Consider the following 20,778-nt stretch of genomic DNA (forward strand, 5'->3'; position numbering starts at 1 on the left):
GTTGACCTTTATTACATACATATATATATATATATATATATATATATATATATATATATATATATATATATATATATCCATTTCCTCAATTGGCTCATAACGACAGCCTTTAAGGTTTTCGTTGAGCTTAGGGAATAACCAAAAGTCACAGAGAGCAAGGTATGGACTATAGGGAGGATGAAGAACTGTTTTGATGCCCAACGTGGTCGGGACATCTTTCTTTCTGATCTTCTCTGAGTACCTTTAAAGAAAGTTTGCGCAAATCTTCTGCATCTTCAGTTCCCTGTGAATAATTGTATGCACAGTTCAATTAAACTATGCATTTATTGCCTATAGACACACAACAGTTCTTATTCATGAAATTCTTTATTTGGCCAATCAACTCTGGTGTTCTGACTTCCTTATACCTCCTACATCTCTTATCATCCCTCACAGACTCCCTGCTTTCCTTGAATCTCTTATGCTACTCAAAAATTGATGTTTGATACATTCAAGATGGTCCAAAAGCAGTCTGAAGCATTCCATACGTTTCTGTGGCATTCTTTTTTATTTTCAAGTTTTAAACATAATTGCATATCATTCTTCTAAAGTGACCTCACGTCCAGATTACATTTTTTAGATTCACCAACTTTGGCAATCAGGCTTTAGTAGGGTGTATTCCAATTCCAGCTGTAGCTGTTTCCTTGAACCTGAAATCATATAAATTTGTCAGTCATCTCATAATACGTATAGAAATAACATACTGAATTTTCAGGAGTCTATGACAATTCTAAATGCATGCACAAAAGAGTTTGGAAACTTATTGAAGGCATGGAACGATAAACTTGTCACTCTAGAAAAGACGGCATGATTCCATTTCTGTTTGATGAAAACCGGTTTTCTTTTTTGTTGTTGCAGACCATCTACTAGTTGGTCAGTTGTGTACAAATCCCAAGAGCGATAGGAGCCTTTTATCATTTCTGAAAGTGACACAATGTTCAATGAGCAAGATCAGAGATGTGCCGCTATCGAACCCTTGCTCTCTAGCAATCCATATTATAACAACAGCACCTTCAAAATACAAATCTGGATAACAAGAACGTTCCCAGGGTGATGAAAACAAAGTTTCTGGTCACGGTTATGGTCTTTGGTGTGGTTTCTAGTGAGGGCTACATCATGCCACCTCACATCTTCAAAGTCAGCTTGAAAGTCAACACCAAAGTGTACCTGGATGTGTTGAAAAGTGTGGTGATCCCCTGGTGCAATCAGGTCGCGGCTGGCAAACTCTGGTATGGCAGCAAAGAGACCCAGGCATTGTTTTAGAAAGAGTGCTACGACTTTGTACCCTTTTCTCACTCCCCCTCCTCCCTCAACCTGAAGTCGCTGGACTACTTTGTTTGGTCGTACATCGAGAACATCACCAACATAACCTCCCACAACACCAAAGGCAGCCTGATCGCCGCCATCTGCTAAGTATTTGCTCAGCTCTTGCTGGCACTTGTGGAAAGGGCATGCTACCAGTTCCGGATCCGTATTGAGACGGTGATTGAGGTTGAAAGTGGCTAAAATAAATAGATGTCAGCTCTACTACATAATCAAGTTACCTGAATTGATTTTTTTTTTCAATAAAATTTTGAAAAATAAAGCTGTAGTGTTGTTTTCTTTAGGGCGTCAAATTTATTGTTCAACCGTGTATATATAAGAACAAGGTTACCTTAAACTTGACTAACCATTAACGAGGTTACTCCTACACTTTGCAATAAAGAATAAATATTTTGTTTTGTAATTTTATTCATTAAAATCTCTTATACCTTCTATAACGGTTTTTATGTGAGGTACGAATCGCCTACGTGCTAGGATCACATGTTTTCTTTTGTTTTTGTTATATTGGATATTACTCTTACCATGGAGACTTTAAATGATTATTTAATTCTGTGTGAGTGCTCATTAATCTTTTTATTAACTATCAGGTTGATAAGAAAGTTCTTGCGGGTTTTTAACTTTTAAATCCAGATGAACATATCTCGGCTCAAACAAAAATTTATTGGTCGAAATAAGCACCATCGGAATCAAGACAGTTTTGCCAACACAAAACAAGTGTATTTATGCCAGTAACGTAAAAATCTTGCGTTCTGGTCGCGATTAAGTCGCTGAAGGCAATTTTGATATCGCTTAGGTTTTTGAAGCATTTTTCACGCAGAAAGTTGTCATGATGCTTGAAAAAGTGGTAGTCGGTAGGTGAGAATTTTGGAGTATAGCAGATGAGGCAGAGTTTTGTAGTTCAATTCGTTCAACTTCTGCAGTGTCGGTTTAGCAACATGCGATCGAGCATTGCCGTGGAGGAGAATTGAGCCTTTTCTGTTGACTAATGCTGGGTGTTGTTGTTGAAGTTTCTGATGCATTTCATCCATTTGTTGACAGTACTTCTCTGTCGTAATGGTTTTGCCTGCATCCAAAAAAACTGTAATGAATGAAACCAGTCGCAGACCACCAAACAGTCAGCATGACCTTTTTTTGGTGCAACTCTAGCTTCGGTAAGTGTCGTGGAGCTTCATCGACATCTAACCAGTGAGCTGAGCATCGCCGATTGTCACAAAAGAACACACTTTTTATCGCAAGTCATAATCCAATCAAGAAATGGGTCGTTCTTATTGCATAAAAGAAAGAAAGATGACACTTCATAGCAGCGTTTCTTTTGGTTGTCGTTCTATTCATTTATCAAATATTTTGTCTTTCCAATCTCTTTCAAGTGGTTGAAAATCGTTGTATACATTACGTCTAATTCAGAGACAAGTTCTCAAACATTTGTTCATAGATTGGCTTTGGCTAAGGCTCTTAATTGATCATTGTCAACATTCGGTGTTCGACCACTATGCTTTTTATCTTCAAGACTCTCGTCACCACCACAAAATTTCTTAAACCACCATTGTGCTGTGTGTTCAGTAGTGGTTCCTGGGCCAAACACTTCGTCGATATCACAAGCTGTTTCAGCAGCTTTTCGGCCTAGCTTGAATTGAAATAAGAAAATTGTGCGAATTTGCTTTTTTTCCATTTTGTATTCAACGTTCTGAAAAGAAAACATAATTACCTTGGATTTATTTTATGCAATGTACATTCTGTTGCACTTAAAAAATATCATTGAAAATTTTATATCTATATCATTAATTGCTAGATGAAAGATAATGTTTTTAAATTGCAACAAAATGTACATTACAAAAAATAAATCCAAGGTAATTTTTTGATCCAATTTAAATTAAATTTTTATACCTTACTTTGTAAAATTTATAAAAGTGCACTTTAAAGATAAATAAATTTCAAATTGAATCTTGTACCTTTATTTTTTAAAGCCTATAGTAAAAACATTTTGTTTAACAATTTTCATGTCTTGGATGAAATGCTTTTATAACTTGTATCTTATCTTTTTAAGATTATATTTTAAAACTCTCCTTCTCTCTATTTCAGTTTGTATTTCTCCTCACACCACAACTCATTTTTGCATTATTTATTTATTGTATTATTACATGTCTGAATATTCTCTCTGTTTCAGTTTGTATTTCTCCTCACACCACAACTCATTTTTGCAACCCCCTCTTATTATTATTACAGGTATGAATATTCTCTCTGTTTCAGTTTGTATTTCTCCTCACACCACAACTCATTTTTTGCAACACCATCTTTGTAATACAGGTCTGAATAATGAGAAAATATGAAATTTTTTTTAACAAAAACTTTAAAATAACTTTTTTAGATTAAATTTTTTTAAACTTCTTTCCGAATAGAAAATCTTTAAAATTTAATAAGGAACATATTTCATATAGGTTTCATTAACAAATATTCAGTACATAACGAGAAAAATAGAGACGAAAATTTCAAAAGGACTGTATAACTGGTTACGGTCAATAGTAGTCTTTGCCAGCGAAAGTCTTTGCTATTGTTATTCTATTATTATTATTATTTAAAACATCTTGTGTCCTGCTCTTTCACGCAAGGACTAATATATATATATATATATATATATATATATATATATATATATATATATATATATATATATATATTTCTGTAGAAATATATTTTCTTATAATATATATATATCAATCCTTATTTAAGAAGCTCAATGTAATTACAGAGCAATATAGAGAATAAATGACAAAAAGTTATATTCCAAAATTCATGATGTTGACGATCTTATACTTTATTCCTTTAATTCCAGCAAGAATCTAACAGCCAGCCATGGTTCTCTTCAGAATGTGCTGCTGCCATTGTGCACACACTTTTTCCATTGCTTCCAACGTAATAGATGTACTGAGACTAAAGCCGCTTTCAGGACTGCCAGCAACCACTGTAAAAAAGTAATAAAGAATGCAAGAGAGTTGTATGATCAGTCTGTCACGTCCAAAGTAGCTGAGCAGCAGCTTGGTTCCCACTAGTTTTGGCAAATAGCAAACAGAATCCTGAACAGAAGCATGTGTTCTATCCCAACTCTCATAAATGGACCTGAGGTCATTTCATCAGCATCAGACAAAGCAAACTCTTTACCAAGAACTTTGCAGCTAATTCTACCCTTTGCGATAAAGGCCGCCAACCTCCAATACTTCCTCCTGTATCAGAAAACATGCTATGTGATACACAACTATCTGTACGTGATGTTGCCAAGCTAATCAAAAACCTTGATTTCAGTAAAGTAACCGGCCCTGATTGTATTCCAATTATAGTACTCAAAAGACTTCAACCAGAACTAGCGCCCATCCTTACAAAACTGTTTAAACGTTGTCTTAAGGAGAATTGCTTCCCGTCACCCTGAAAAATCTCATTAGTATGCCCCATATTTAAGAATTCAGGTGATCGCTCATCTCTCTCTCAGTACAGGCCAATAAGTCTCCTGTGCATCATGAGTAAGTTGCTGGAATCTGTGTTAAATAGAGAAATAATCAACCATCTCAGCAAAAATAATCTTCTTAGTGACACACAATATGGTTTCCGTTCTGCTAGATCTACAGCAGATGTGCTTACAGCTATATCTCATAGGATTAGCGAATCTCTCGATGGAGGCTACCTTTCTAGGGCAATTGCTCTTGACATATCAAAGGCCTTTGATAGAGTATGGCATAAAGGTTTACTTCAGAACATCTCCAGCTACGGTATAGCTGGAAATGTCTTCTCAATTATTAAATCATTTCTCTCTGATTGGTTCATAAGAGTAGTGGTTGATGGGCAGAAATCAGAAGTTCTCAGTATTAATGCTGGAGTCCCTCAGGGGTCCATCCTGGGCCCAACTCTCTTCCTGATCTACATTAATGATCTTCCAAATCACATCCTTACATCATTTGTAGACATTTATGCTGATGACACTACTATCTATGGTAGCACATATAAGACCGTAAACGACGAAGTTCTCTCGGATTCTCTCTCCTCTGATCTTGAGCAAGTGGTACAATGGGGAAAAAGGTGGCTTTTTACTTTTAATGCATCTAAAACCAAGCTTTTATCTTTACACCATCAACGCTCTGATCCCCATCTGGCATCAATTGAAATGAATGGCTTTCGTCTTGAGGAGGCCTCATGTTTTGACAAGCTTCTGGGCTTGACCTTTACTCCTGATTTCAAATGGAACACATGCATTAAATCCGTTGCCAAGGCCGCTGGAAAAATGTTGGGATCCTTCTATCGATCCAGTAGATATCTCACTGCTGATGCAATTCTCTATCTATATAAGAGCCAGGTACGTCCAGGGATGGAGTACTGTTGCCACATCTGGGCAGAAGCTTCTAGAAAGGACTTATCCTGCCTTGACAGAGTTCAAAATAGATTTGTAGCCTCGTAGGAGATGTCCTTTTCTCTTCCCTGCAACCTCTTTCTCATAGAAGAAATGTTGCGAGTTTGTCTTTGCTTTATCATTATTTTCATGGCAAGTGCTCGGCTGAGCTCCAATCTATGGTCCCCCCTCGCTAGACTTTCGCAAGAAACACCCGTCTAGCAGAAAACACTATCACTAATTTCCCCTACTCTTTATCTGCGCCTAAACTTAAACGTAGATTTCATGAACAAAGCTTCTTTCTTTCTGTGGAATTATCTTCTGTTTACCTGCTTTCCAGCTGACTACAATATGGTTGTCTTCAAGTCTAACGTAAACAAGTTTTTGATGAACTGTTCCAGTAAACAAATTTACCGAATTTCCATTTTTAACTATATTGTTGAATTTCTACTGTACACTCTTTAACCCTTATCCTCGAGTGACCTCTTGGCCTTGATAAGCGGTGATGCCTCTGTTAAAAAAAAAAATTCAGCTGACTTACACAATATTTGACAATATCTGTTTTGTAGCGCAAAATCAATCACTTAATTATTTTATCAATCAGTGAATCTATTATGCCCTTAACTCATCAGAAGAAATAGCAACAATCAATTCGTCAAAAGGAAATGAAGTGTGATTTGACATAGTTAAAATCCGAAAATTGGAAGAAAAAAAAAAATTCAATATGGCGTAATGGAAAAATATAAAGGTATTTGCAGCTTCTCTTCCAATTTTCGGATTTTAATCATGTTAAATCACACTTCATTTCCTTTTGACGGATTGATTGTTGCTATTTCTTCTAATGAGTTAAGGGCATAATAGATTCACTGATTGATATAATAATTAAATGATTGATTTCGCGCTACGAAACAGATACTGTCAAGAATTGTATAAGTCAACTGAATTAAAAGAATAAATTATAAGATGGTCAACATTACCATGAATTTTGGAATGTAACATTTTATCATTTATTATATATATATATATATATATATATATATATATATATATATATATATATATATATATATATATATATAAGATTAAAAGAAATTCGGTGTTTAACGGCGTCTGTAAACTGCAGTTTTAATCTAGCCTCAAATCACTTGTGTTTATTTGTCTGTCTTGTGTGCAATAGGTTTATTACAATTCACCTTTTTCTGTGTATCTTATTTGTTTGTGCATTTGTGTGCTCAGGAGGAGGTCATTGATCCCAAAATAAATGTACTATTTCTCTCTCCGCCTCCTCCTCCTCCTCCTCATCCTCCTCTTCTTTTCCTTCTGCACATGCTAGCGTTGATTTGTCACTGTTTCTGTTTGCTGTTCTGTTATGAGTTTTAGCTAACAGATGCGCTATGAGTTGAAATGTGTGTTTGTTTTTTCCTATAGATTTCTTGTTTGTTTGCATTTCATTTCTCCTCTGTTGATTCGTTATTAATTATGGAGAGTAGAAATCATATCTTGGCTTTACTTTAAACAAACAAAAAAAGAACGAAAACATTGCTTACATCTACATAAAAAAAAAAAAAAACGCTATCTAGTCTGCAAATTTTGTACCCACTATTAAGTCAAAAGGATTTTTTTTTGGTATAAAGAGCTACAATTCAACAGAAAAGTTGTTTTTCTTCTGTTTATTTGAATTTTAACAGCATAAGAACTTTTTTTTACAAGGGCGTCACCATTTGCCAAGGCCTGAAAGCCACTTGAGGATAAGGGTTAATGAATGTAAGGTGGTGGTTTAGTAATCGTTAATGGTGTAGATTGGGTAGATTTTGTGATTATTTAAGGGAACGGTTCAACAAGAACTTGTTTACATTGGACTTGAAGGTTATCATATTGTAAGCGGCTGGGAAGCAGACCAAGAGGACAGTGTGCCACGTGCGGGCAGTTCTAGGAAAGAAGCTTTGTTCATGGAATCTGTGTTTAGATTTAGACCCCAATAGAGAGTGGGGAAAATTATTGATAGTAGTTGTAGTTAGTCGAGTGTTTTTGTGAAAGTTTCGTTGATCGTGTCCTTCTGATTAGAACAACTTCAAAAGATCTTTTAATACAGATTCATTAGCTTAGATAGAAATACATTAGTGTTGATAGGATTTATTAGTAAAGCTACAGTGGGGTATTGTTATTAGTTTTTTTTTTAAAGTATTATTATTGTTGTATATATGCTAATTTATTAATTTATTTATTGCGGACTATTATCCTCATCTTTCTTAGTTGTTGTTTCACAACGTTTCAGTCAACTGTTCCTCTGGTCTTCATCAGATGGTAACCGCGACGGGGTAAGAACTCTGAATCTCCTAACTGCATCCTCAGCAATTACTGCCTTCCATAGTTGTTGTTGCTCACTACGATTTGGCCAAGTAAGCCTCTGGCCGGCTTTGGGTAGGATTGACAATTCTCACCTGGAACTGTAGAGATTCAACGTCTCTATCCACTGCACCATAAGCCTCAAAGGGAAAACACCTATGGATGGTGGTAATTGCTGAGGATGTAGTTAGGAGATTCGGAGTTCCTATCCCATCATGGTTACCACCTGACAAAGGCCAGAGTAATAGTTGGCCGAAACGTCGTGAAACAGCAACTAATAAAGATGAGATTGGGTCCATGGGTCAGTTCTTTCGCCAGAATTCTTGTAAACTGGTACCACAGTCAGGAAAGCAAGATTCATTAAGGCATTTGTTGTAAAGTTTGGAGAGAGGACTGGCGCAACCACACAGCTAGGGGTCCACATGCTTTTGAAGTGTCTAGGTTTCTTATGATATCATGTACCTTAGAAGGGGTGATTTGCATGTGAAATTGTTGGTTGCTCATTATTTACTACACTGTTGTAGATTTTCCAGAAATCGTGGGTTCCTAATTTCTGTGCTTCGATGCATTTTCTGATGGTTTGGGGATATTCTCTTTTTGCTGACGTTTCTGGATTTGTGAGATGATATTTGTACTATTATTCATCGGACTACTGTTCTCATCTCGAGTGTGATTTTCACCATGTTTCGGTCGATGTAACCTCCGACCTCCTTCAGGTGTATTTTTAGTTGAAAATATCACTATTTATTACTAATTATTACTATATATTAATGTATATCTATCTCTATACTTATTACTTGTATATATTAATGTCTTTACTTATTACTTGCATATATTATCTATTATTTATAATTACTGGTTCCCATATCGTATTGAATTCTATACTAGGTCTACTTAGTAGTTGGTTATTCCCCAGCATATGTGCTGCTTCTTTCAGTCGTCTTACTCTCCACTGTTTCATTCTATCTATAATTTTTACTTTGTCCTATAATGGTAGATTCCTATTTCTTTTTTATAATTATTTCTAGCTTCTATAAAATTTTTCTGTTTGTACTGGACTTTTTTCGGTTAAATCTGCGGTATGCATGCTGCGTTTGAGCAATGGCAGCTGCACAAGTAGAAGTAAACGATAAAGGAGAGTGGGGTTTGCTATAGAATTTCCGTGTAGGAACATGTGCTCCAATTGCCGTTTTGACTCACTCAGTGGTCTTAATTGTGCACTGTTCAGCAGGAACAGAAAAGATATTTCCCCATGGGGCATATCTGATGAGATCCTTGAAGGCTTCCGCTATTATCCATTATGATAATTACTTCAATCAGTATCGTCAGGTTGGTTCTTAGGCTTCTAGACAATCCTAGAGAAGAGTTAGCATTACCTGAAAGAAAGCAATTTCTGAGATTAAGTGTAGCTAGTCTCAAGGGATTCGCAAGTCTATCTCATCTCAAAAAGTTGTCAATGTATGGAGTATTGCTGTCATATTTGGGCTGGTGAATCTCTGCCCGATTTGAGGGTTCTTTATAATTTAATTGGTCCCACTTTATCATCTTCTCTATAACCTCTCTCTCACAGACATGATATTGTTAGTCTCAGTCTTTTCTATAAATATTATTATGCTATATGTACTTCAGATTTGTCTGATTTATTCTCTGCTTCCTTTGTTCCATCTCGTTTGATTCATTGATCTAGTGGTCTTCATCAATTCGCTGTTTTTATAACGCATTGTAATACAGCTTCCTATTCCAATATCTTCCTCCCAAGAACCGCCGACTTCTGGAACTCTATTCTTGCTGACTGTTTTCTCCCTACTTTTAACCTTAATCTTTTCAACACTAAGATCAATAGGTATCTCCTGTTTTTGCGATAATCATATTTCATTCTTGTTAGCCCCTTACATTAAGTGGCTTCACGCCTTGTCTGAAGCGAATTTCCAGTAAAAAAATATCATTCTTCAATTTCTTTCATTTGCAATTTTACCCTCCCAATAAATTTTTTCAACATATTTTTCCCCGATAAATTATTTTGGAAAAATATTCCAATAAATTATTTTTGAAAAATACTCCAATAAATTATTTTTCAAAAATATTCGTTACAATCTTCTGACATAATCCTAACCTGACAATATCAATAATTCAGATTGAGCATTAATGGTAAAAAGATTTTGTTAACTGCCCTAAAAACGCTAGAATTTCAGGGGAATAGAAAGTGGTTCTTGGTTTTACTTTCAGCATCCTCGTAACTTTTGCTTATTTTATCCTGTAGTCCTCACATTCCATGAGCAATGTTTCTGACAAAGGGGGAAAAACTGCTGTTTTCTGGGTTGGAATTCATGTATCAAACATTTATCGTTGGCTACCTTTTGACCTTAAAGTAATATTTTCTATTTTAGTTCTTTATATTAGGTGACTTTATGACTTCTTCTCATACTTTGTCTCGAGTGATTTCCATAAAAACGAAAGAATAGACAAAAAATGAGGGGGGGCATTTTATGTTGAATTTATATCTGAAAACATCTTAGTCATAATTAGGGCTGTGACAATAACATATTCTCTTCATTGTTTTGACTCTTGCGTACTTATCCGTTAATATCTTATATGTTTTTATATAAACTGACATGGTTCTCGGTTGATTGACTGTGTCTTACTGTGTCGGATATATGCTTGAGAGTCAAAAGAATGAAAAGAATATTCTGTTGTCACAGCCCTAGTCATAAGGTAAAGAAGCCACCAAAACGTATGTAAATGGCCAATCTGTGGTAAAAGCATGACGTCACAGTGAAATCAGAGAAAGAGGAAGGATAAAAAGCAGAGAAACAAGAGCATGTGGTGGAGATAAAGACTGTAAGCAGGTGTCAACACAGCAGAGTTTTTTTAACTACATTTCGATATGATTGGAACTTTTAAACAAGATGCAAGACTTATATATCCTCCAAACTTTTAACAAGATTTTCAGATGGGCGTAAACAGTGGAACAAATTACAGTCATAACAGCTGGTTACAGACTAAGAAACTGCTAATTAACTCTAAGAAGAACAAGGCCGATAGCCATTAGTCGCGTGCTCTTGTGTAATGAATGAATGCGTGAATGTAGGATTGACATGAAATTCTTAAAGATAAACTAAAATGACCGAAAAATGGGCTGAAATGACTTAAATAAATAAAAAGTAAATGACTTAGAATGACTTAGGATGAATTGAATGACCTAAAGAATGACTTGAATGCTTATAAAATAACTGGAATCCTTCAAAAACAATTTGAATGATCTGGAGAATGACTTGAATGGCTTTGAGACTGACTGGTTGTAAAATGGGTGATCATTTAACATTAAATTAATACAGAAAAGTGATCCCCCACAAAGTTACAAACATAAGTACAGCATGTAGTAAGAACAGATGGTATTTATTTGCTCCCCCACCGAGCAAATTAGGCACAAGACCGATTTTTAATGTGAGGAGTGAAGGGGAAATGGGGACCAGCTCACCGGGGAGTAGGGGAGCTGGATGGTGACAATTGGTATGAAGGGTTTCCCCTACATTGACCAAGGTCTTATATGTGGGGTCGCCCCCACATATGGTCTTTGCTTGCAGTATCTGCCGGAACAGATACTACACTTTGATCTTGTTTATATATTTTATTGAGAAAGAAAAAATTGAACATAAAAAACGTACAAAAAATTCAATTCAACAAAATTAGGCACAAGGCCCTACAAGAAATTGGGAGGGGGAGGGTACAGGGTCTTTTTGACTATGTAACAGATGAGACTTTGAAGTCTTACTCTTGACTGGCAACATTTACCAAAATACCTCAATCACTCTGTGGATCCTAATCTAACTAATAACCCCAGCGTTCAATATAAAATTTAACTATGTACAATTTGTATATTCATTTCTGTATGTTGTGTGTGCATTTTTTTTTTTTTTTTTTTTTTGTGTGTGTGTATGTGTGAGAAAATAAAGTTCGATTTCATTAGAAAGAGTTCTTGAATTAATTGGCATAAAATGTTCGTGGAGTGGGAAAACACTAATGAAAGTGTTCATTTCAAAAATAAAGAAAAAACTACTAATGTGTTGTTAGTAAGACCCCCCTGTACTATTCTATGTGGCTAGATCCCCCACTGTTTTCCGGGGAACCGAAAACAAGCAGAGCATCCCTAATGGGGTTTGGGGAAGTCGCCTTAATGGAGGTGGGAGAAAATAAAGCAACGGATGGAGGGGGTAGGAAGGTGACCTCTGAGTAGGGGGATGACCGGGGGCATCAGAAAATAAAGATGAGGAGCAGGGGGGTTGGGCAGACTCAGAGGTTCTCTAATACCAAAAAATAAAATCAGGAACAGGATCTCATTTGTACCACCAGTCAAGAGTTACTTTACTGAACTTATAATGCTAACCTAGGCGGGATAGGTTCCGTAGGACCCAGCACCGCCCATGCCATGCCTAAGGAGGGAACACGTATTGAAACTTGGCTCCTCGACGGATGCACAAACTAGTGCTGTGCACCCACCTCTTGTCAAATTCCACTCTAGGCAACCTCTTCCAATCGCATCTGATCTTTACTTTAAGCAAATGTTTAAAGTAAACGATCAGATCCCGATCAGGAACAGATGTCCCTTCGTGGACCAACTTGAGGCGCGTGATCCAAATGGTCATGCGCGCTACTGCTAGGATCGCCAGGAAAACCAAACTTTCCTCCCTGGGGAACGGCGGCTCCATGTTGTACACAAAAGTTCCTACGTCGAGATCGAGCAGACACTCGGCATCGATGCGAGCTGTTACCCCCTCGACGTACTTTAATAGGGGCTGTATCCGGCTGCAACTAAAAAACGCGTGCTCGATTGTTTCGGGCTCGCGTTCGTCACAGCACGGACAGAAGCGACTGGTATGTTCTTTATACCGGAAAAGTACGTCGAAGAGGGGCAGCGCATTTCGGACCAGTCGCCAAGTCAGGGAGAATTCCGAGTTATTCAGAACCTCCCGTCCCGGCGCCCAACACCATTGAGAACGGACAACCTCCATCGGCCATCCCATCCGCCTACAAAGTGGATCCTTCGCGGTCCCCTCCACTAAATCCCGATACAGTTTCTTCCTTGGCTGATCGAGGACATTGGTCCCCGGCAAAGCTCTAAGAGCGGTTCGGCATTCGGAGAAGAACTTGGACTCCCCCTTCGGTCTACGACGACCTTCTACCGAAGGGTTGGGTTTGAAATTGGGAAACGAGTTCTCAACCACAGGGACCCAAGGAGCGTCTCCTTCAAGCGAACGACCCAGGAAAGCCAATCTCTTGGCGTTTCTATGACATAAGAAACTGGGCTGACCCAGGCCTCCCTCGCTCGGACTTTGAACACAGACCTCTCTGCAGACATAATGCTTACCCTCGTTCCACAAAAGTGAATCGAGGCGCCCTTGTAAGCGGGTTAGTCGTTCTGCAGGGAGAGGAAGTACAGACAAACGGTAAAGGATGAGCGGAAAGACGTATGTAGCACACGCCTCCGCCCGACCCTTCAAGGACAATTTCCTTCCAATCCAAGTCTTTACTGACGATTTGACCTTAGACTGTACTTCCGACCAATTCTTTTCCAGCTGAAGTCCCGGTCCAAACCAGACACCGAGAATGCGGACCGGTCCATCGGTCCAGCTGAAAATACCTGGAAGCGAGTTTACCCCGGTCCAGGCCCCCAACCGCAGGCCAACAGACTTGCTACGGTTGAAGATGGCCCCTGTTACTTCTTCGTATCGAGCGAGCGCCTCGACCACCGCTTGAACGTCCGTGAGGCAAGACACGAACACGGTGACGTCATCGGCGAACGTGAAAACCCTGGCTCGTGTGCCTCCAGGGAGAGCTATTCCGCGCAGGACTGGTGTAGCCGCCTCGTCCCTTAACTTGCGAAGGAGGGGTTCCAACGCCAGGACATACAACAGAGGCGACAGCGGACAACCCTGTCGCACCGACCGAGAGACAGCGAATGACTCCGACAGCTTACCGTTGATCTGCACCGCTACCGTCGGCCTGTCATACAGAACAAAGATCCACTTGCGGAAGTCCAGATTAAATCCGGCGGCCTCTAGCACAGATCCTAGGAACCGATGGTCGACCCTATCGAATGCCTTGGACTGATCCAAACTGATCAGCGCGGCTTCGGCGTCGTCTTCTGTCCCCTCTATGATCGAGCGTATCAAGTGCAAATTGTCTTGAATCGATCTCCCCTTCACAGCATAAGTCTGGTCCGGTTCGATCAAGTCAGTGATGACAACCTGCAAGCGATTCGCAAGAATCTTTGCCAAAATCTTTAACTCTGTGTTTAGCAGAGTCAAGGGCCTAAAATCATCAAAGTTTTCCCTCCCACCATGCCGTTGACCTTTCCTCAGCAATGTGATCACACCCTTGGTCACCTGTCCAGGGATGGAACCCTGGGCAAACCAATGGTTGAACATATCCTTCAGAATAGGGACCAACATGGGCGACAGCCTCAAGTAAAACTCGTAGGGTAAGCCATCAAGCCCCGGGGATTTGTTATAGCCGACCTGCTTCAACGCAGTAATGACCTCATGTTCAGTAATAAGACCATCACAGCTAGCTGCCCGAGCCGCCGTGAGGCGGGGTGAGTCAGCCAAATAGCTGCCAAACTCATCAACCCTGAGTCCGGGTAGTTGGGTGAAGCGCACCGATAGATGCTCCCGAAACCCCTCGCAGATCTCCCGAGTCGATACTAAGGGGTGTCCTTCCAGGTTATGTACTTTATGAATGTATCCATCTGAACCGCGCCTTAAAGCAGCCTTACGCTCAACAGCGTCAACATTCATAGCCTCGTTAGAAACTTTGTTTAACCTAGCCCTAACTACTTGACCTTCATACCGCTCGCTAGCCAAGCGGTTGAGATCTTGTTTAGCTAGTGCTAACTCTAGGGGGTCCCCCCCCCCCTCCACCGCCCGGGTCAGCTTATCCTCTAAACGCTTCTTTGCCTTAGCCTTATCTATCGCGAGGCGTTGGCTATACTGGACAGAGAAGCGCCTAATTTTGGCCTTGAGACTAACCCACCACTTACTCCCTGTAACCGCCCCCACTAAAGCCCGCTGAATTAGCTCAGTGACCTTCAACCGGTAGTCCTCCAGCTCCAACAAGGTGCTGTTGAACTTCCAGTATCCGGCCAGTTTAGGCCTAGCACTTAAGTTCAAACGGGCCATAACAAGTTTATGGTCCGAGTGTCCTAGCAAGTGGAACGTGGGGCAAGATAGGAAGTCTACATCACCTCTTCTAACTAACATCCGATCCAAGTAAGTGCTTGGATGGGAAGGCACTACAGGATGCCACGTCCACATCTCCCGCCCCGGATGATCCAGACGAAATCTGTCGACGAGATCGCACGAGGCCATCAGGTCAGACAGACTGCTGTCACACCACGCCGACCCGCTAGTCCCCCCGACCTTATCTATTTTGGGATCAAGGATTGCATTCCAATCCCCCATTAAAACTAACCGTTCCGGATCCACTAAGAAGCCCTCCAACCGTCGAAAAAGGGTTGCCCTCTCTACAGCAGCATTGGGAGCATAAACAGCAACAATCCGAAAAACACTACAATTAACAGCAACATCAACAACAAGCGCCCGCCCGTCCTCGCCTGCGTGAACAACATTCACCGACGCTGACAGGGTGCGACTCACTAGCAAGGAGATTCCACGACTATAGGTATTGCCATATGCTGAGTAGACATCGTAATCGTTTACCAGCACCTGACAATCCCTGTCACAAACAAAGTGGGTCTCCTGGATAGCGGCAATATATACCTTGAGGGACACCAAGTCTCTCACAACGCGCGAGGCCTTGCTTCGACACCTGATGCCCCTCACATTCAATGTAGCCAAGTTCAAAGACATGATCACTTACCTCAAGCACTGTCACAGACGGGTCTGAAATCCTGGGCAGTGAGGACGTGGCAGGCCTGGCCAAGGCTGCCGGTAAGTAAATCCGATGAAGGTGATCCATCCTTGGCCACGCCCCCCACGTCCAGGGGGAAGGTTAGTTTGAGTGCCCTGGGTGTACATACATGGGGATTCTACCCTCACATTTAAAGAAAATGTTGGTCAGTGAAGGATGGTCCCTATCCACCAGCTGCTGGCCTGGGATCGCATTCTTCGCTGCCTTAATCATTGCCCACATTCCTTCAGTCCTAGCGTCCTTGTCGACCCTAACGAAAGTGGTCAACAAGGGAGCGTCCTTGAATTTAGTGGGGTCTGTTACTAGGTCTCCACCGACTTTTTCAAAGTTTTTAAGTTTATTGTACCGGACCTTCTGTTGTCCTTTAAGGTCCGGAGCCGGTTGGAGAGGGTCTGTTTCACAAATCCTGCTTCCTGGCAGGAAAGGGAGCTTTTTGGTCCGTTCAATGCGGACTTTGGGAGTGGGGGAGGGGACCTCTTTTGGTTGATGGGGAGGCTGAGCGCTTGGGGAGTGGGTAGCCTGCTCGTTTTCTTCTTTTTGGCTCCTGTCACGGGATGAGGGGCGGGAAGAGTTTCTTGGGGCCTTTATAGGAGAGGGGGAAGGTTGTTCGGGTTGCTGGGGTGTTGGGATCACAGGGGGCTCATCCTGTGTTGTTGTTGCGAGGGAGTCCTTCTCAGTCTCAGTGGGGGTAGGAGGGTTTGCGCGTGTCTTGCGGCTTTTCCTCCTCCTGGCCCTCCTGATCTCTGTTGCGCTCAGGGCCATAGAGACTGTTGTTGTCTCTTCCTCTGCCTCTGACGCGGCCTCCTCCTCAGATTCTGGTAGTTTCCTCTTGTTTGAGGAGGAGGGTGTCTGTGTGTCCATTTTCTCCGTCTCGCTCTTCGGTTGTTCTTGGTCTTGGGTGACTGTCTGCAAGGATGGCTGTTTGTTGATCTTGCCTTTCTTTACGACCGTCACCCAGCCTGTCGGTGCCTCTGGAGGATTTGCGGCCGGCGCGGGAGCAGCGGCTTGATTTGTTGTCACGCTTGTTCCCGCCGCTTTTGTGGGCTTCTTCCCTCCATTCCTCTTTGGACAGTCCTTCGCCATATGCCCTTGTTGTGTGCACAGCCAGCAATGAGGCCTCCTCCCTTCCACTATAAGGGAGAGTGTCCACTCTCCGAACTTGAGTGTGGCTGGGATGGCGTAGAATCCAGCCTTGTCCAGGACCATCTGTACTTTGTAGTCCCCGGTCATGATGTTTCTTAATCCGCGGACCGGGGTGACTTCCTCTACGTCTCCATACTGGCTTAGGATAGCCCCCAGTTGTTTGGCCTCCATATAGCAGGGGACGTTTAGAGCAGAAACATTTGCTCTCCTCTTGTTCATATAGATGTGTTGGAGCTTTATGTTCCTGCTCTGATGGCAGGTCCTGGACAGCCTGACTGCGTCTTCGGAGGTGGGGAGCAGAACATCCCACTGTGCGTAACTCCTTCTACAGATGTAGTTGGCGGGAATGTTCTGCTCCAGCAACACGTTCATCATGGTGTCCTTGTTGACGCCCGTCAGACCCCTTGTCTTGGTGTCTGAAGTTATCAGCGAGAGCACTCTTTTCTCCAGAACTTCCACTTGACCCGGGAGGGGTTGGATGTTGTTCCCCTGGGTATACTCCTTGTAAGTGGAGTCGAAGAGTGCTCTGTAGTCTTCGGGCGTCAACTTCCCTTGCTGCTCTTTGGGGCCCCATGCCGGTCCTCCATCCTGGTGGGTGTCAGCTGGACTCGGGTTGGGGGGCGTAGCTGGTGTTGTGGGGCTCTCTCTTGTTATGGGCATTTTTGGTTTCGGAACGGGGCTGTTACCAGGCAAAGTAGGCCATTGTGTCTTTGGCGTTGTTTCGTCCTGGCTTGGTTTGCTCTCCGGGACGCTCCCCTTTCTTATTTTCTTCCTTTGCTGGGTGGCTGTCCCCTTGGGGGATGGAGGTGTCTCCCCTTCTGGTGCCGTGTTCCCAGCTGGAGCCTTGGTGGGTACTGTCAAGGGTGTCTCTCCTTCCAGCTTGCTTTTGTTACCACTGGCCGGAGAGTCACCCCTTTTCCGTATTTGGTCCTCTTGGGGAGTGTTGGGGGGGCCAATCACTGTCTTACCCGCCGAATAGTGAGCAGATGGAGGCTATTACATCTTCGTCCAGCGCCTCGGTTTGGTCCGCGGTGCTGTTTTCCTCCTTTTCTGTTGGGGAGTCGCCCTTTGGGGGAGCGGGGGATGGGTTCCCCGGTCTTCCTCCCTTGGTTCTGCCGTCCTGGGGTGCAGCTGGTTGGCTGGGTTCTGCACTTTCCCCAGCTAGTGACTTAACGGCAGCTTTTTCCGCTGGGTTGCCCTCGTGGGGAGCGGTTGCAGGTGCTTTTCGGGGGGTCGCCGCAGGCTGCGGCCCTACCCTCCCGCTTTCTTCCAAGGTCGCCGCGCGCCGGGGCCCTACCTTGTTTCCTGGCGCCGTCTCGCCGGGAGATGCATCAGCTCCCTCACATAGGGAGTCGTTCGCAGTTGAGATGCTGCGCATTTGGGGTGACGTACCCCTCCTGCCTGGCATCGTGGCGGTTTCACTGGCCGCTGGCGCGGACCAAAGTGTAGTGGGGGAAAAGAAAACCCAGGGGAATGGAGGGGGAGGAGGGGGAGGAGCGGACTTTGAAGAAATTAGAGTTTTTGACTTCCCTTCACGGGGATGTCGGGTTAGCAGCTCAGATCCCCCCGCGAGGGGGGAGAGCAGAGAAGAAAGACGCAGTGGGTGCTAGCGGGTCAGAGTGCCGCGTCGCAATTAAGAGAGAGAGGGGATAGGCATCCCTGCCCACAGAGGGGAGCAGAAACGAAGCACCCGCCCTACCCCACGTCACCCTACCCACTAACTTACCCCAACGGAAGCGAGAAAGAGAACCCTGTCTGCTCGATCCACTGGGAGAGCAGCGAAGATAGACAAAGTTTGGGCCTGGCAGGTCAGAGTGCTGCTCAGGCAATTAAGTGTGGAGAAATTAGACCATCCCCTGTCTCTAGAGGGAAGAGACCAGAACGAAGAAAAAACGCATGCAAAAAACAACAAAAGCAGGTCTCAACTACCAACTAGTGGTGTTGGTCCCGAGATTCCAGTCTCCCAAAAAAGGGGATCGGTTTCCGGGTCCAAGCTCCCACAAATGTGGAGTCGGTCCTTTAGGTCCTGACTCCCCAAAGGAGGGGGTCGGTCCTTGCTAACGAAGGTTAGTATGAAAACACCTTAACCTAGCCCGAAAGCCCGGTGGCGGAAAGTTTAGTAACTGAGAGAACAGATGGTGTTTATTTGCTCCCCCACAGAGCAAATTAGGCACCAGGCCGTTTTTAATGTGAGGTAAAAACCAGCTCCCCTAAAAGTAGGCAAAAAGGGGGCACTCTGGTTACCAAAAATAATAATTGTCCCAGTATAGAGGGTCTTCCCTCCATTGACTGGTACAAATCATCTTAAGTGCAGCATCTGCCGGAACAGATGGTATTTATTTGCTCCCCCACCGAGCAAATAAGGCACAAGGCCGATTTTTAATGTGAGGAGTGAAGGGAGGGGGAAGGGAAAAAGGGGACCAGCTCCCGAGAGGTGGGAAATGGGAGCTGGTTAATGGTCAGGCATGTGGGGTTGCCCCCACATCCGGTCTTTGCTAGTCATAGCTAGTCATAGCCAGTCATAGCTTGCAGTATCTGCCGGAACAGATACTACACTTGGATCTTGACCAAAAGGCCAAGAAAAGGGTATTTATTTGCTCCCCCACCGAGCAAATTAGGCATAAGGCCAATTTTTAATGTGAGGAGTTAAGGGGAAATGGGGACCAACTCCCCGGAGGGTAGGGGAGCTGGATAGTGACAATTGGTATGAAGGGTTGCCCCTACATTGACCAAGGTCTGATATGTTGGTTTACCCCCACATGTGGTCTTTCCTTGCAGTATCTGCCGGAACAGATACTACACTTTGATCTTTGCCAAAAGGCCAAGAAAAAGCTGTGTTTATTTGCTCCCCCACCGAGCAAAACAGGCACAAGGCCAATTTTTAATGAGGAGTTAAGGGGAAATGGGGACCAACTGCCCGGGAAGTAGGGGAGCTGGATAGTGACAATTGGTATGAAGGGTTGCCCCTACATTGACCAAGGTCTTATATGTGGCATTGCCTCCACATATGGTCTTTGCTTGTAGTATCTGCCGGAACAGATACTACATTTTGAGATATTAAATCCTTTATTCATGTTAAAAATACATGTAATATCAACAATGAACAAAAAACGTAGGCACATGGCCAACTCAAAAGGGGGGATTGTGGGGGTCGTTGGTCATCCTTTTCACTCCAGAACTAAACAAAATCAGAAGTTTCTCCCAGCTAGTATCTTCTTTCACCATAATACCGCATTCACCCTTTCATACTGGGGGACGTCCTACTTAACTCCCAATTTTTAAAACATTTTTATTGATGTGTAAAAACAAAAAAAGATAACAATAAAAATGATACTACACTTTGATCCCAGCCCGAAGGCCAAGAAAAAGCTTAAAAAGCTAAGAACAGTATCTATTAACAACAGACCTTTGATCTTTACCAAAAAGGCCAAGCACAAAAGTGATACAGACAGAACCACCGACAGACCGACGGAGTGACTTATAGAGTCGCTTGCATGCGACTAAAAATGCAACCATATTGTTGCTGGTTTAAAAAGATATGTGTCAGGTGGCTTGGTATGGAAATGACCGGAAATAAATGTCTTTTCTGAAAAAAAAACTTGTGTTGAATTTCTTTGCTTTGTTTGCTT

The sequence above is a fragment of the Euprymna scolopes genome, chromosome 36, assembly GCF_053919585.1.
Source record: "Euprymna scolopes isolate OS-2025 chromosome 36, ASM5391958v1, whole genome shotgun sequence".
Lineage (NCBI taxonomy): Eukaryota > Metazoa > Mollusca > Cephalopoda > Sepiida > Sepiolidae > Euprymna > Euprymna scolopes.